The sequence below is a fragment of the Microcaecilia unicolor genome, chromosome 2 (assembly GCF_901765095.1).
Source record: "Microcaecilia unicolor chromosome 2, aMicUni1.1, whole genome shotgun sequence".
NCBI classification, from domain to species: Eukaryota; Metazoa; Chordata; class Amphibia; order Gymnophiona; family Siphonopidae; genus Microcaecilia; species Microcaecilia unicolor.
In genome coordinates, this window is record NC_044032.1 from 428,465,923 (window position 1) to 428,479,730 (window position 13,808).

Consider the following 13,808-nt stretch of genomic DNA (forward strand, 5'->3'; position numbering starts at 1 on the left):
TATTCAATGCCAGAACCCAGACATGAGTTGACATTGAATATCCAGGCTCAGTTCTGCCCACAACTGTCGGCAGCTTAAACATTGCTAAATATTACCCCAATGATTATAAGTGTGTTAGACTTTATCTAGATATCCTTTCTTGTTTTAATTAAAATTTGTGTGTATTGCTTCTATTTCCTTGATCACTGTTATGAAACCTGCATGTTCTGTTTTTGATAAGTTATGAAAGTAAATTAGTTGTAGCCCTTTTGGAGAGGGGTCTAGTATGGACTTTGAATTTTCTTCAGATATGTTAGTAGTATACGTCACCAGCTTTCGTCAAAGCTAATTTTTACATTTTTGACAGGTGGCCATGCCTACTTCTGGTCGTATCAGCCAATCAGAAGTGAGGGAATGCTCAAGTCATGCCCACTCCACACCCATGCTGCACCCCCTTTGATGTTGCAGGATATGTCTTAGCCCTGCCCCTAGTACCGCCTTATTTGCATAGCCACACCCCTTTTGCATAACTTGCCCCTTTTGGCGATGCCACAGGAAATGATGACATAGCCGTGTCCCTTTTTCCAAGATGACGGTGAGCACTGGGCACACTATGTCACTTCCTGTTTCACACTACTTGCCGCTGTCTTAGATGGGGTTCCGTGACAGGAAATGATATCAAATGCCCCCAACACTGCCGTCTACAGCCTTGGAGGAATGTATGCAGCTTAACTATGTTTCTCACAAGAAAGAAAAATAGGTATTTTAGCCTTCAGACTGCCTATTTCTTTTTTAAAAAATTTCTTTCAGAAAGGTGGTACCATGCTGTTTAAACCACAGCTCTAATGATTTTAAGTCTTAATGTGTGTTTGTTTTAAGCTGGTTCCAGTTTGTTTTATTCCTGTCCTTAAAGCATTTCTTTGTTTTTAATTCCGTTCGATCCCTCCTCCCCTGCTTAATTGTTAGTCCTCTGTTTTTTCACAACACATGTCATTAGGCAGAAGTCCGTTCACCTTACTTTTTCAGGAAAAAATCAGCAGACACAAAGCTGTTTTAAGTTTTCTTTTACAGGAAACCATAGTGGATCTGTGCTGACTTGTAAACTTCTTTTTCTGAACAGAGCTGCAAAAAAGACTCAACCCCAGGAGCAACAGGTAGAAGTCCATTCCTTTTTCAGAAAAATCAGCAGAGACATAGCTGTTTTAAGATAACTTTCACAGGAAACCAGAGGAGGGGTCACATGACCCCATCCAAGATGGTGGCGAATAGTGTAAAACAGGATGTGACATGGTTTGCCCTGTACTCGCTTCCATCTAGGGAAAAGGAGCATGGCTATAATGTCATTTTTGTGGCATTACCAAAGGGTGGGGGTCACACAAAAAAGGGTAGGGCTATGCAAATAAGGTGGGGCTAGGGGTGGGGGGTTATACAAAAGGGGTAGGGCTATGGGTGGGAGTTGTACAAAAGGGACAGGGCTATGATGTCATATCCAGACAGCATCAAAGGGGTGTGGCAGGCTGGGGAGTGGGTAGGCCTTGGGCATAGAGAGGGCATGACTTGAGCGTGTCCTCGCTTCTGATTGGCTGATGTGACCAGAAGTGGGCATGGCCACCTGTCAAAAATATGCCAATTAGCTTTGACAAAAGCCAATGAGGTATAGTACTTATGTTTTTGTTTTTTTTTTCTCTCCCTCTCTCTCTCTCTACCGAATTGCTACAATACATTAGAATAAGTCCTTCCATAGGGTCATGGTATGAGTACTGGCATAACCATACCAGCCATTGTGGGTGAACTCACAGTTAATATGGGTGGGTTCTTCCAACCGCCCACTTCCTTTGCTTTGCATATCTTTTCTCCTTCTCCTCTACATCTGGATCAGGCATCTGCCCTTCCCCTGCCTGTGGCCTAGAAACTCCCTCTGTATCTGAACCTCACCCCCTCCCTTACAGCCATGACTGGCAGCAGCATCAATTCATATTTGCTGCATGCTTTGGCCCCATAGGCTTCCCTCTGCCATGTTTCACCCTCACTGATGTCACTTCCTGCTTCCTCACTGTCCCCTGGATGTGGTAGAGGGAAGCCTACGGTACTGACACAAGCAGCGAATAGAAATTGATGCTGCCACCAGCAGTGGTTCTGAGGTAGGGGAAGGTCCAGAGAAAGGGGAAGCTACTGGGTCACGGGCGGGGGAATGGCAAATGCTGGATCCGGAGGCGAAGGAAAGAGAGGGAAGGGAGTGAGTTGGCTGCCACTGAGGTGTGTGGGGGGGCTTCATTGGCCACAAGAAAAGCCCACCCATAGCTACACCATTGTGTCTCATCCATACCTATACCATTGTGTATGAGAATGATGCTGGATTCAAGGTGAGCACATGATTGCAATAATTTCAGAAGAGAAGGTTCCTAGGCAGTAAATGTTAGACCTGGGAGGTGCAGGCTTTGGATAGTGTCAGTTATGACTATGAAGAGTAAATAGCTCATAGTTAAACTTTGTTATACTGCCCAGGGGCATAGCCAGACCTCGAAGTGGGAGGGGGCCAGAGCCCAAAGTGAGAGGGCACATTTTGGTCCGCCGCCTTGCTGCTCCCACCCTCCGCCGGGACAAAAGGAGAGACACAAGAAGAGGCCTAGAGAAAATACACACAGCCCCCAACTCTCCTGCTTATATGGAGTGTTATGACATTTTGAAAAAAGTGTTTTGTTTTTTTTGAGTGGGACAGGGTGGTCATGATTACAAGATGAACAGAGTCTGATTAAGGCAAACTAGGCACATGTCTAGGGCCAACGGTTTAGGGTAGGTCCAGTCAGATGTACCAAAGACAGAGGAGGTTAGGATTGCCAGCTGTCTGGATTTTTTCAACAGGTCTCTAATCCTCCCCACTTCTAGTACATAGACTATGGTAGGATCCAGACAATGGAAAGGCTGCTCTAGTCAGTAAGGAGAAGGAGGGATGTGCTGCAAGGGCTGTGTGGGGAGCTGAGTTCTGCATATGTCCTTGGAGAGCACCACAGAACAAGCCACTAGGTGTATTGGGGGGGTGGGGGGGAGAGAGAAGGGGTGGCAGTGGTGAGTGGCATTGCTGAGAAGGAGCAGAAATGTAAGAGAAATGAGGCAAAGTATGAGAGAGATGTTGCAAGCTGAGAAAAAACTGGAGCAAATGCAAGAACTTTACCTGAAGCTGTGCAAAGCTGGTTGGGGGGGAAGGTGTCACTGACTGAATGAGCACATGAACAACAGCACAACACCCAAGAGAATAGGGTATGTTTTGTTTTTGTATCACATTTTTCAAAATATTTTATGAGGCCAGTCTACAGTCCCAAAGCTTTATGAGCGATGTATTTGTGTTGTAGCGTTGGATGTATAGTGTATGTTTGCATGTCTGAAATAACAAAAGGGGGTATCCCTGAAATGTTTTTGCCCTCCAAAAGAATTTGAACATTAGGGGCAGTGTACATTTTTTACATCACATTTTAACTGAGTAATGCTGTGAAGATATGTCTGCCACCTGGTTTCATGCCAGCGGGACAGCTGAAACTTGGGGTTTTTCACTTTCCTTTTGAATTCAAATGCTGTGATAATGTTGCAGTAAGCTCATCTTGTGTGGTAGAGTTTCTTACGTGTTTGACTGCCTCTTCCAAAGAGATTTGTATTGTATGACTGAGATTTGGATGTTCTCCTAGAACACATTCTGAGGCACCTTTGAATCCATCTCCATTTTTGTGAAGGCAGCTGAGTGACTGCTACTACATCTGAACTGAAGCCAGCAATATTCTTGGCTCCAAGACTTCTTTGCAGAGCATATGCGTTAGTTACAAAGCTGTATTTAAAACAGTAGTACCTTTTAGGAAAAGCTGTTTGAAATAATTCAGTTTGCAGTTAGAGGGAGCAAAAATAGAGAATATTGCCCCTTTGCTTTCTGATTTATTTCATTCTTGATGAGATGTTAGTGTTCAAATTTATTGAAAGCTTTTCCACTTACTGTAAGCTGTGTCAGTATTAATTATCTGTGTAAACTGGGCTCCTGCCATGCTGATCCAAACAGTCCTTACATCATATATGCAGTGATGTGTTGGAGGCAGAGAGCTCTAAAAGCCTCTTGTTAAACTGAGTTAAGTAAAATTGCTCTATGAGTGAAGCAGAGCAAATGATATCACTTTAATACAATTTTTTTAATTTAAAGTAATTTATAAACCACACTCCCAGCATTTAGAAACAAAGGTGTACAAAAGCAAAAACAATGTGGATCATTATCCAAAAGCACTTATGAGGTCAGAGTTGAGTGCTGATTGCATAAGTGATTTGCTTTTAAAATTTGCCACCAGGGAACAGAGAGTTTCTCCATATAAGTCAATATGCAACAAACTTTATCCATAGAAATTGAAGAGGGGCTGGGGCAGGATCAAATTACCACATTAAATAGCAGTCCTAAGTTTAAACAGGTATAAATCTTCCATTTAAGATTAAGGATGCATGTTAAGTAGTCTGCCTTGTACATATAGTCTGACTGAAAATCCACTTGAAGATATTGAGATAACTTGTCCTGACATATTTATGTGGTGGCTGGCCTACTGAATATTACCCAAAGCAAATATCACAATAAATAAAGAAAACAAGATACAAAATAAAAGTCTGAATTTATTAGCACTCCATAATGGATGCTAAATGACCTGCCTATGGTATGTAGACCAATCATAAATGATTAATCATCAACCTCAACTTATTTGGAGACAATCCAAGTTTTAAGTTGCTAAACACCAAATAATTCAGCTCTCCACTTAAAACAAGTGGGAGATTATTCCATAGTAAAGAATGCTGCAGCTGACAATGCTCCATGCCCTGAAACCAAGTTTTCACATGGCCTTAAGAGGTAGATTTTTTTTTTTGGACTAGTCTAAGCATCCACCCCGGCTGACTGACACCATAGCAATCTACCAGAGAAATAAGAGGTCCCATTTTCTCTTAAAGTATGAACTCTAAATAAAGCCATATCACTTGTTACACAGAAGGTATGGTTTAGTGACTTTTTCATCCTGAATAGATTATTAATGTACTCAATAAAAGAGAGTTTTTTTCAAAATAGGTTGTTTAACCATAATAAAAGTTGTACATGTTTAAAATGTAAAAGTTTGAACTGGAGTTGGGAATTGTATAGAAATAGTATTTACTGCAGCAGCCCCTGGAGGGAGTCAGTTATTTTGACTGGATACGGGGACCCAAGACATGATGGCAGGATTCCAGAACGAGCCCTAGTGCATGGCACATGGTCAGTGATCATCACTGCAATTACTAGATTAAAAATAATTTCAAAGCAGCCATAAAATGAGGGGATCAGGACCACCGGGGGGGGGGGGGGGACAAAATTCCAACAAGCTTCTTCTGAGTCTATCTATCTCTTTCTCCTGTGTGCTAGCTTGGACCTGGATAATTGCACTAATGTGATAACCCTGGTGACCTGGGATATCATCCAGGTCCCGACACACAGAAACAGGAGTAGTTGGACACAGAAGGTAAGGGAGAGGGCGGCTCGAATGTTTGTGTGTGTGTGGGGGGCAGCACAAGTATAAGGGAGGGTGCGAGTGTAGGGGCGGCACCGTGGCTGCCCAGGTGGGGGGAGGGCAGTCTACCCCTGGGCCCGGTTGTGTTTCTTGGGGGCTCTAAAGGGGGGGGGGGTAGGTGGGAATCTCTACATACTTGTTAAAGAAGGTTCATGGTGCCATAGTTCAATAGATGCCGAAAAGACTAGAAGTAGGAGGAATCAGCCTGTTTAAACAGTTATAATAAAAATGTAAGAAAGGAATAATATTAGGACAAATAGGAAATGAGACAGAGGAATGAGTAAGAAATAAGCAGGTTGGTATGAGCAATCAAAATCTTTTTGGTGTTACAGTGCAAGTTTTTCTACTTGATGCTCTGTTTCCATGAAGAATAAATGTTCATGAAACAGCATTACAATGGATTTGTATGTACTTGTGAAAAGTAGTTCAGCATACCCTAAAATAGACTATGCTAATACTGTACATCTAGCTTCTAGAAATACTAGGGATGTGCTTTTTTTGTTTGCAGTTTGGATTAGCATGCTTCACAATTTTTAGCATGCACCAACAGCACATGCTAGATGAAATGGTGCATTCTTACACATTACGACATTTTCCATACCATACCCATAAGAAATACTGTGTGATGTATTATAGTACTTCTGAGAAAAGGAGTAACTGATGATGATGATGATGATAAAATAAAGCAAAGGGAAAAATGGTCTTAGCACTTTGTGCCAGACCAGTGATTCTTCTGTTTTTTGGGTGTTGATCTCTGTTTTTACGGTACCTCCCACTGTATGAATGTGAATGGTGTTGTCTGGAAGCAGCTGTAAAGATGAACATAAAATAATATAAAATTAGCAGAATTTAGCATTTGGATTTTTAAAGGAATTTTGATTTCAAAGGAAAGTACGCTGTACTTAATAAATCTACATAAGCAATGCAGAACTGTTTCTGCTGTTTTGAACTGTCCTTTTGATGTTTCAGTGGAAAGAAGTGTTGCCAGCATGCATTGCTTTGAAGAGCAGAGATTCAGTAATTCTGAGAAATTACTCTGTATGTTTCTGAACATGGGTCAGAGGATGACACCGCTTTTGTTCTCACATTTGCAGGTATTGATTGGGCTTCTTTGTGTCCCAGAAACCCCTTGCTGCTGATCTATAACCCTGCATCCACTTTTGGGGTTTTTGTTCCCTTTCCATATTGAATTTTTGCATTTACTAAAACAGATATTTCTAAAAGTATGCAGCTCTTTAAAAGAGTTTTTCAACATAAGGAAAATAAAGTGTCTGATGTACTTTAAAGGGGGAAGCTTTCAAATGAAGCACGTGTGTGTGTAAAGCCTGCAGAGTTTACATCGTTTTTCAAAGGGCAAAATTTCCCTCTGAAAATGAACTTGGGTAAACTATGTGTTTATATTTGCCTGATGTTATGGGCTAGATTCTATATATTGCGCTGAGATTTCCATGTGAAAATGAAGTGTAATCTATATAAAGTACGCTTTAGTTTAGGGGCACCTTATAAAAAAAGCTGAACACTTGTCCATGCAACTACATTTAGTTGTGGTCAATTACGCCAACTAAAACCTGGTGTAAATCCCGATGCCTAAATTAGGCGTGGAGCAGATATATTCTATAACAATGTGACTAGACTTTAGAAACGCCTACGACCCACCTATTACACGTCCATAACCACACCTACTTTTCAACTATGCGACTTAGAATTTATGCATACCACATTACAGAAATGCTTAGCAAGTAGTGCGTGTATACTTGTTAACACCAATTATCAGCGCTGACTAGCTTTTTATCCAGTTAGTTTATGCATATTGTTGTGGAATACGCTTTGATTTCCATGTGGACATCTCAACATGAAATATAAAATCTGGGGGTATGTGGGTACTTTTTCTGTGCATAATATTGGAATTCCTATAGCATGCGTATCAGTGCACTTTCTGCCCCATCACTTGGAACATTTCCCCTCTATAGATGTTTACATTAGACAAAAGTTCCATTTCTGCTTATGAAAGCCTTTGAATAATGCCTTTAAGGGTAGATGTTGATGATGAAAAACAAGGCCAATCACACACAGGGAAGCTCAGTATGTGTAGATGGCAAGTTGAAGGTGGGACTACAACACAGACACTCATTCCCTGTTTCACCCAGGAATTCACATCTGCATTGGGAAACCAAGATACTGGAATTTATACCTGCTCTGAGGCACATCAAAGTGCCTGCTTTAGAGGCAGCTCTAAATCTTGTCTGGGGTCCTTAGAATGCCAAACCTCTCCAACTTCATCAAACCTCTATCTCATGTCAGCTTCTCCCCCCACCCCCGCAACCAACAAATCACTCTCCACCTCTTGTAGCAGGCAGCATTAACCCCCTTGGTAGCAGCCATTCTCTCCCCTGTCCCCCCCCCCACCAATAGCAACAATATCTTCCTAGTGACATAAACCTATTTTGGCAACATGACTACTTCCGAGGCCCTTCCCTGTGGGCCTGAGCCTGATACATGCTAGCTTCCCCTGGGCTAACCCCCTACCCGTGCCCAAGATCCTGGGATCACAGGTCTCCCCATCCTCCTACTCAGTCCCTAGGCCTACTGGGGTCTCTGGTGTCTAGTAGGGCAAGAGCAATACCCACTTGCTCCTGTCTGGTGTCCCCAACCATTTTCACGAGCCTGGGACTGAGTCGGGAAGGTGGGGGGAGGGCTAAAGCCTGAAGGTATTTTGAAGGCCTTAAGCCTTGGGATGGGAGGAGGGGGATAGGCTGCCACATTTTGGACTTGTACCAACTTGTGGGAAAGCAGGGATTCTGGGGAGGGATTGGACTGCCAGGGGGTTGGAAGGGGGGCTTTGTGCTATGAAGGGAAGCTTTAGGGATATGTTTTGTTGTTCAGGTCAGCTGGTCTGCTTGAAGAATGTTACTGTATAGTGATTACATATTCATTTTTACCAGGAAAGTAGTCAGAAAATCTGTGGTGTCTTGTTTGAAGCTGTTTTTCTTGGGTACTAGGGGCTTTAGAATTCCCTCAATAAGTCTAGATATCTCCTCTGTGAGTGTGTTAATACCAGACTTTTGATCTGCCAGGGTGTCCAGGTTTATGGATCTTAAGCAACATATAAACTATGCCCATAGAAGGATGATTCAGTGTAAGAGGTTTTTTTGGTTTTGTTTTTTAATGATAACATTTTTCAGTTGTATTATCTTGTGGGTTCCTCAATCATTTTCCTATAGTATATACTGTCTTTCTGTGCCCTTTTATTTATTTTTGTGGGCCCATAATCACTATAGAGCCTCTTTTGTCTGCAGGCTTGATGATGATAATATTTTAGTTATTTTATAAGTTTAAATTTTTTTTTTATAGTAGCTCTTTATAGTGGGAAGAGGTTGTGCAGAAGTTTCTTTTGTTTGCTGGAAAGTTCTGATTTCACCCTGTGTCTGAAACTATATAGTTGTCTAATTTATTGTTTTGCCCACTTTTGTGGACTAAAATATGTATTTTTTTTTAAATTGTATTCCAGTCTGTTGTGAGTCTCTCTTTTGTGGAAATGTGTTTTCAGGCTGACAGACTCATACAGAAAACTACTGTGGGCCACAGCACACGGTTAATGAGCAGTTTACCTCCTCATTAATGACCGCCACATGTAAAAAGGGTTTCTGCACTGAAGTTTAACTCCCGTGGTAGAAGTCAGTGCACAACATATTAAAATGCATGAAAAAACACCTGCCCGCTGATGTCTACTATAGAGAGACAACACCAGAAACCTACCGTCAAGTCTCAGCACTGAGAGCCCTTGCAGTCGGCATAGGCCCCAATTCCCATTCCTCTACCCCAACCGTTAAAAACAAACAGGCAAACAACAAAAATATATCTGTCCCTAATGCAGTGAGTCCCAAACTTTTTATAGTGGCGGAACCTGTAAAATGTTTTTTCATATACTGAGGAACACTCTTCTCACCTCCTTAGTCCCATCTCTCTTCCCTTCTTCCTTCTCCCGTAGTCCCAACATCTCTGGTCTCTCTTCCACTCTCCCATGTGGTGAAAGCAAAGAAGATCTGAAGAAAATCTTATATTTAAAAGAATTTTATTCACTACAATAGATAAAAGAACCAGATGTCTGACACAGGCCATGTTTTGCAGGGTGTGTTGGGGGTAGAAAAAAGCTGTTAGTAAACACACTGTTAGTATCAAATCATGAAAAACAAGTGCATACAAGTAAATAAATACATGAGTGATTATATAATACCACAAACTTTTTATAATAAAATTATGCAAATAAATGAACAATACTAAATGTAAAACCACTAATAAAGGACATAAACAATGTATAGATTATGGGTAGTTAGATAAATAAATAAATATGTATAAACATAAAATAAATGATTAGTTAAAAACATAGAGATGAGATTCGAGTACATACCCACTAGCCCCCTAATTCTGTGAAAGTCACCAAACATTGCGCATGTCCAATTTGCATACACAATTTAATTGATCAAGCTAATTAGTGCTAATTGGCTTTTTAACAAGCAATTATTTGCCTTAGATTACAGGCATAAACTTAGGTATGGAATCCTTGCCTAAATTTTACACATGAGTAAAAAAATAAAAAGAGGAGGCACAGAAATGGGAAGGTCATGGTCAGAACGGTGGCGTTCCTATCATTTGTGAGTATGGTTATAGAATACAGGGAATATGTTCCCAATTTAGACTTGAACATTTGCACCACGTTTCAGCTGGTGCAAATGGCTGTGCCTAAAGTTAGGCCTGATTCCTGGGCGTAAGCACTATTCTATAAACTATGCCTAAATTTAAGCATGGCTTATAGAATAGCGCTTTTTCAGTGCCATATGTAGAATTCATACCTAGATGTAAAACATAGGTATCATCTATATAATTAAGTAGCTAGGAACAAATAAGAAACAGAAACCACTAGGAAATCTCCTGCAGTTCATAAGAAATGACAGTGCAGACTTGTTAGCTCTCTATGCAGCCATAGTGAGTCTGACCAGCAGGTCCCCATAATGCTCTATTTATTTAAAACACCAAGAAACCCTTATTAAAAAAAAAACCTGAAAAATAAAAAACAAGAAGCTATGAAAAAGGTATTTAAAATCAACATTTAAAACAGTTGTACATAAGGAGTAAAAGGCACACTTATTAGCTATTGTGAATCGACTAGGCACTTTCTTATAATGCCTTGTTATGCTTAAGGCACAGGTCATTAAAAAATCTCTTACAATACATAAAGGATGACAGTGCAAACTTCTAACTCTCTATGCGACCATAGTGAGTCAAACAACTCACCATAATCTTCAATATATTTAAAACACCATTCACAAGTGGGCTTACCATGCAAACAATGAATAAAAAAAAAGATCATGGAGGAAGCGACATCAGTGCTGCCAATTGCTGCCTAGAACTGAAGCTCTGCCGGGATGCAGCAAATTATGATATTTTAACTTGCCTCTCTCAACGATATTAGCAGTTTCTGGGCTGTAAAGGGAAGCCGAACTGCTCCTGCTTCGATCTGGTTTATTTTGATGACAACTAAAGCTGGAAATCCAGGGTGTGATGCTAGGAGCTTGAAGGGAGAAATAGTGGACAAAATGGTGCCAACACTCTTGGAGGATTCGGATTGCAGCATGGATGCAGATAAGCAGGGGATCCCTTCTGGATCTCGTCAGATTTCACATTGGAAGCTGGAGTTTAAAAAAAAAAAAAAAAAAGTCCTGAAAAGGGATTTTCAACTGATTTGCCAGGATATTAAGGATGTTGTTGAGGATATCTCGAAGTTATCTGAATTGGTGGCTTGACAGGAGGACATAGAGAAACATATGGATTCTTGTGACCAGTGGGTCTTGGAGGTAAGAGAAGTTATAGACAATTAATTGAAATAACTAAAAGAGCTGTAGGACAAGGCAGAGGACCTGGAGAACAGGTACATCGTAATAATATTTGAATTAGGGGAGTCCCTGAGGAAACAGCCTTTAATGACTGTGTCCAGGTGTTTCAGGAAATTGCGCAGTTGCTTTTGTGGCAGGATAAGAAGAAAGGGGGGTACATGGTAATAGCATTAAAATTGATAGAGCACATCGTGTATTGGGCCCCCATTGGGACAATTGCAATAAAATTCTGCTACACGACTTATACTCCACCAGTGTCGCTATGCTCATATTAGCCCTCTCCTCAAGTCACTTCATTGGCTTCCTATCTGTTTCTGCACACAGTTCATACTCCTTTTATTTTCTTACAAGTGCATTCACTCTGCAGCTCCTCGGTTCCTCTCTACTCTTATCTCTCCCTACACTCCTCCCCGGGAACTCCGTTCACTGGGTAAATCTCTCTTATCTGCACCCTTCTCCTCCACCGTTAACTCAAGACTCCATTCCCTTTATCTTGCTTCACCATGTGCCAGGAATAGACTTTCTGAGATGTCCATCTCTGGCCGCCTTCAAATCTAGGCTAAATGCCCACCTTTTTGGTGCTGCTTTTAACTCCTAACCCTTACTCTCTTACTCTTATTTGTCCTGTTTGTCTGTCCTACTTAGATTGTAAGCTCTGTCAAGCCGGGACTGTCTCTTTATGTCCAGTGTACAGCGCTGTGTATGTCTAGTAGCGCAATAGAAATGATAAGTAGTAGTAGTGATACCCTTTTTATTGGATTAACTTAATACATCTTTTGATTAGCTTTCAAAGGTAACCCTAATTTTTGCAGTTGCTCAGAATGTGGCAGCTAGACTGGTTTTGGGGAGACCATTGAGGGATCATCTTACCCCTTTATTCTATGAACTACACTGGCTTCTAGTGACTTTTCATATTCACTTTAAGAATGTGTGTTTAGTGTAGAAGAGCATGTGCATATGTCTAGTTTAGTATTTGAGCTGGGCTTTGAAAATGTATAGACCCAGCTGTGTTCTACGCTCTGATAGTCATGAATTGTGGGATGTCCCTGAATAGCTACACTCCTCCCTGGGAACTCCATTCATTGGGTAAATCTCTCTTATCCTTACCCTTCTCCACTGCAAACTTAAGACTCCGTTCCTTTTATCTTGCTGCACCATTTCTGGACGTCTTCAAATCTAGGCTAAAAGCCCACCTTTTTGAGGCTGCTTTTAACTCCTAACCCCTATTCACTTGTTCAGTACTCATATGTGTTTTATCATTCCTGCTTTAAGTAATTCCCTTATCCCTTGTTTGTCTTGATTAGATTGTAAGCTCTACTGAGCAGGGACCGTCCCTTCATGTTCAAATGTACAGCGCTGTGTACATCTAGTAGTGCTATAGAAATGATAAGTTATAGTAGTATAGTGTGTACTCATGATTGTGTAGTGAAAGAGCACATTCTTGAAATGGATAGAAAGGAGGGATCCCTCTCATGGAAGAATATAAAAATTGATATTTGCCCAAATATATCTCAGTTACCTCCCCATAGTTTTGAAAGTTATGAATTTGTACAGGACAGTGTCTGGTTTTAAGGCTAATATAGATAAGACAGCCTTAATTTACACTAGAGTCAGAGAAGTGGGATCATAGTAAAGAAGCCTTTCCTTTTAAGTGGGTGAACAATAGAAATAAAATAAAACATAGAAAAGAAAATAAGATGACACCTTTTTTATTGGACTAACTTAATACATTTTTTATTAGCTTTTGAAGGTAACCCTTCTTCTTCAGATCAGAAATAAGCAAATGTTGATAAATAATAGTGTGTATAAGTGAAAAATCAAAGAATCCCAATGACAGTTTCACAGGAAGAGGGTGGGGTGGGTATGGTAAGAAACATGGGAGCTGGGTGGATAAGAGACAGAGAAAGATGCATGGTGATAAGAGGGTGACAAAAACAGTAGAATTTTATGGTTTAGAATGGGCTAGAAAACCCAGATCTTTAAGTCCTGTTTGGTGGGTGTCAGAATATTTAATCATTCTGACTTCAAAGGTCTTAGTTCCTGGATTGTCTTAAAGTTTCCTTTTAGTATTCTCACCATAAAATCATTGATACAGTGTTCTGGTTTTGTAAAGTGCAGTCCCACAGAGGTGACATCCTGGTTGGCACTGGCATTTTTCATATCATGTCTATGTAAATTAAATCTCTTCTTTAGCATCTGGCTTGTTTCTCCAGTATAGCACCCTTCGTCACACTTTTTACATTGAATGATATATACACATTGGAAGATGAGCATGTGAAGGATTCCTTTATGTTAAATATTTTTCCTTTGTGAATGACTGCGGGATCCTGTGAAAAGTTTTGGCATAGTTTGCATCTGGATATATTGCAAGGATGTGTTCCAC

The 13,808-nt window shown here is 40.7% G+C and overlaps 1 protein-coding gene across 1 annotated transcript in view; it reads left to right on the forward strand.

Moving 5' to 3' along the window:
- Positions 1-13,808, forward strand: part of GSTCD (glutathione S-transferase C-terminal domain containing) — a 222,208-nt gene that overhangs the window by 58,290 nt on the left and 150,110 nt on the right. The window lies entirely within an intron of this gene.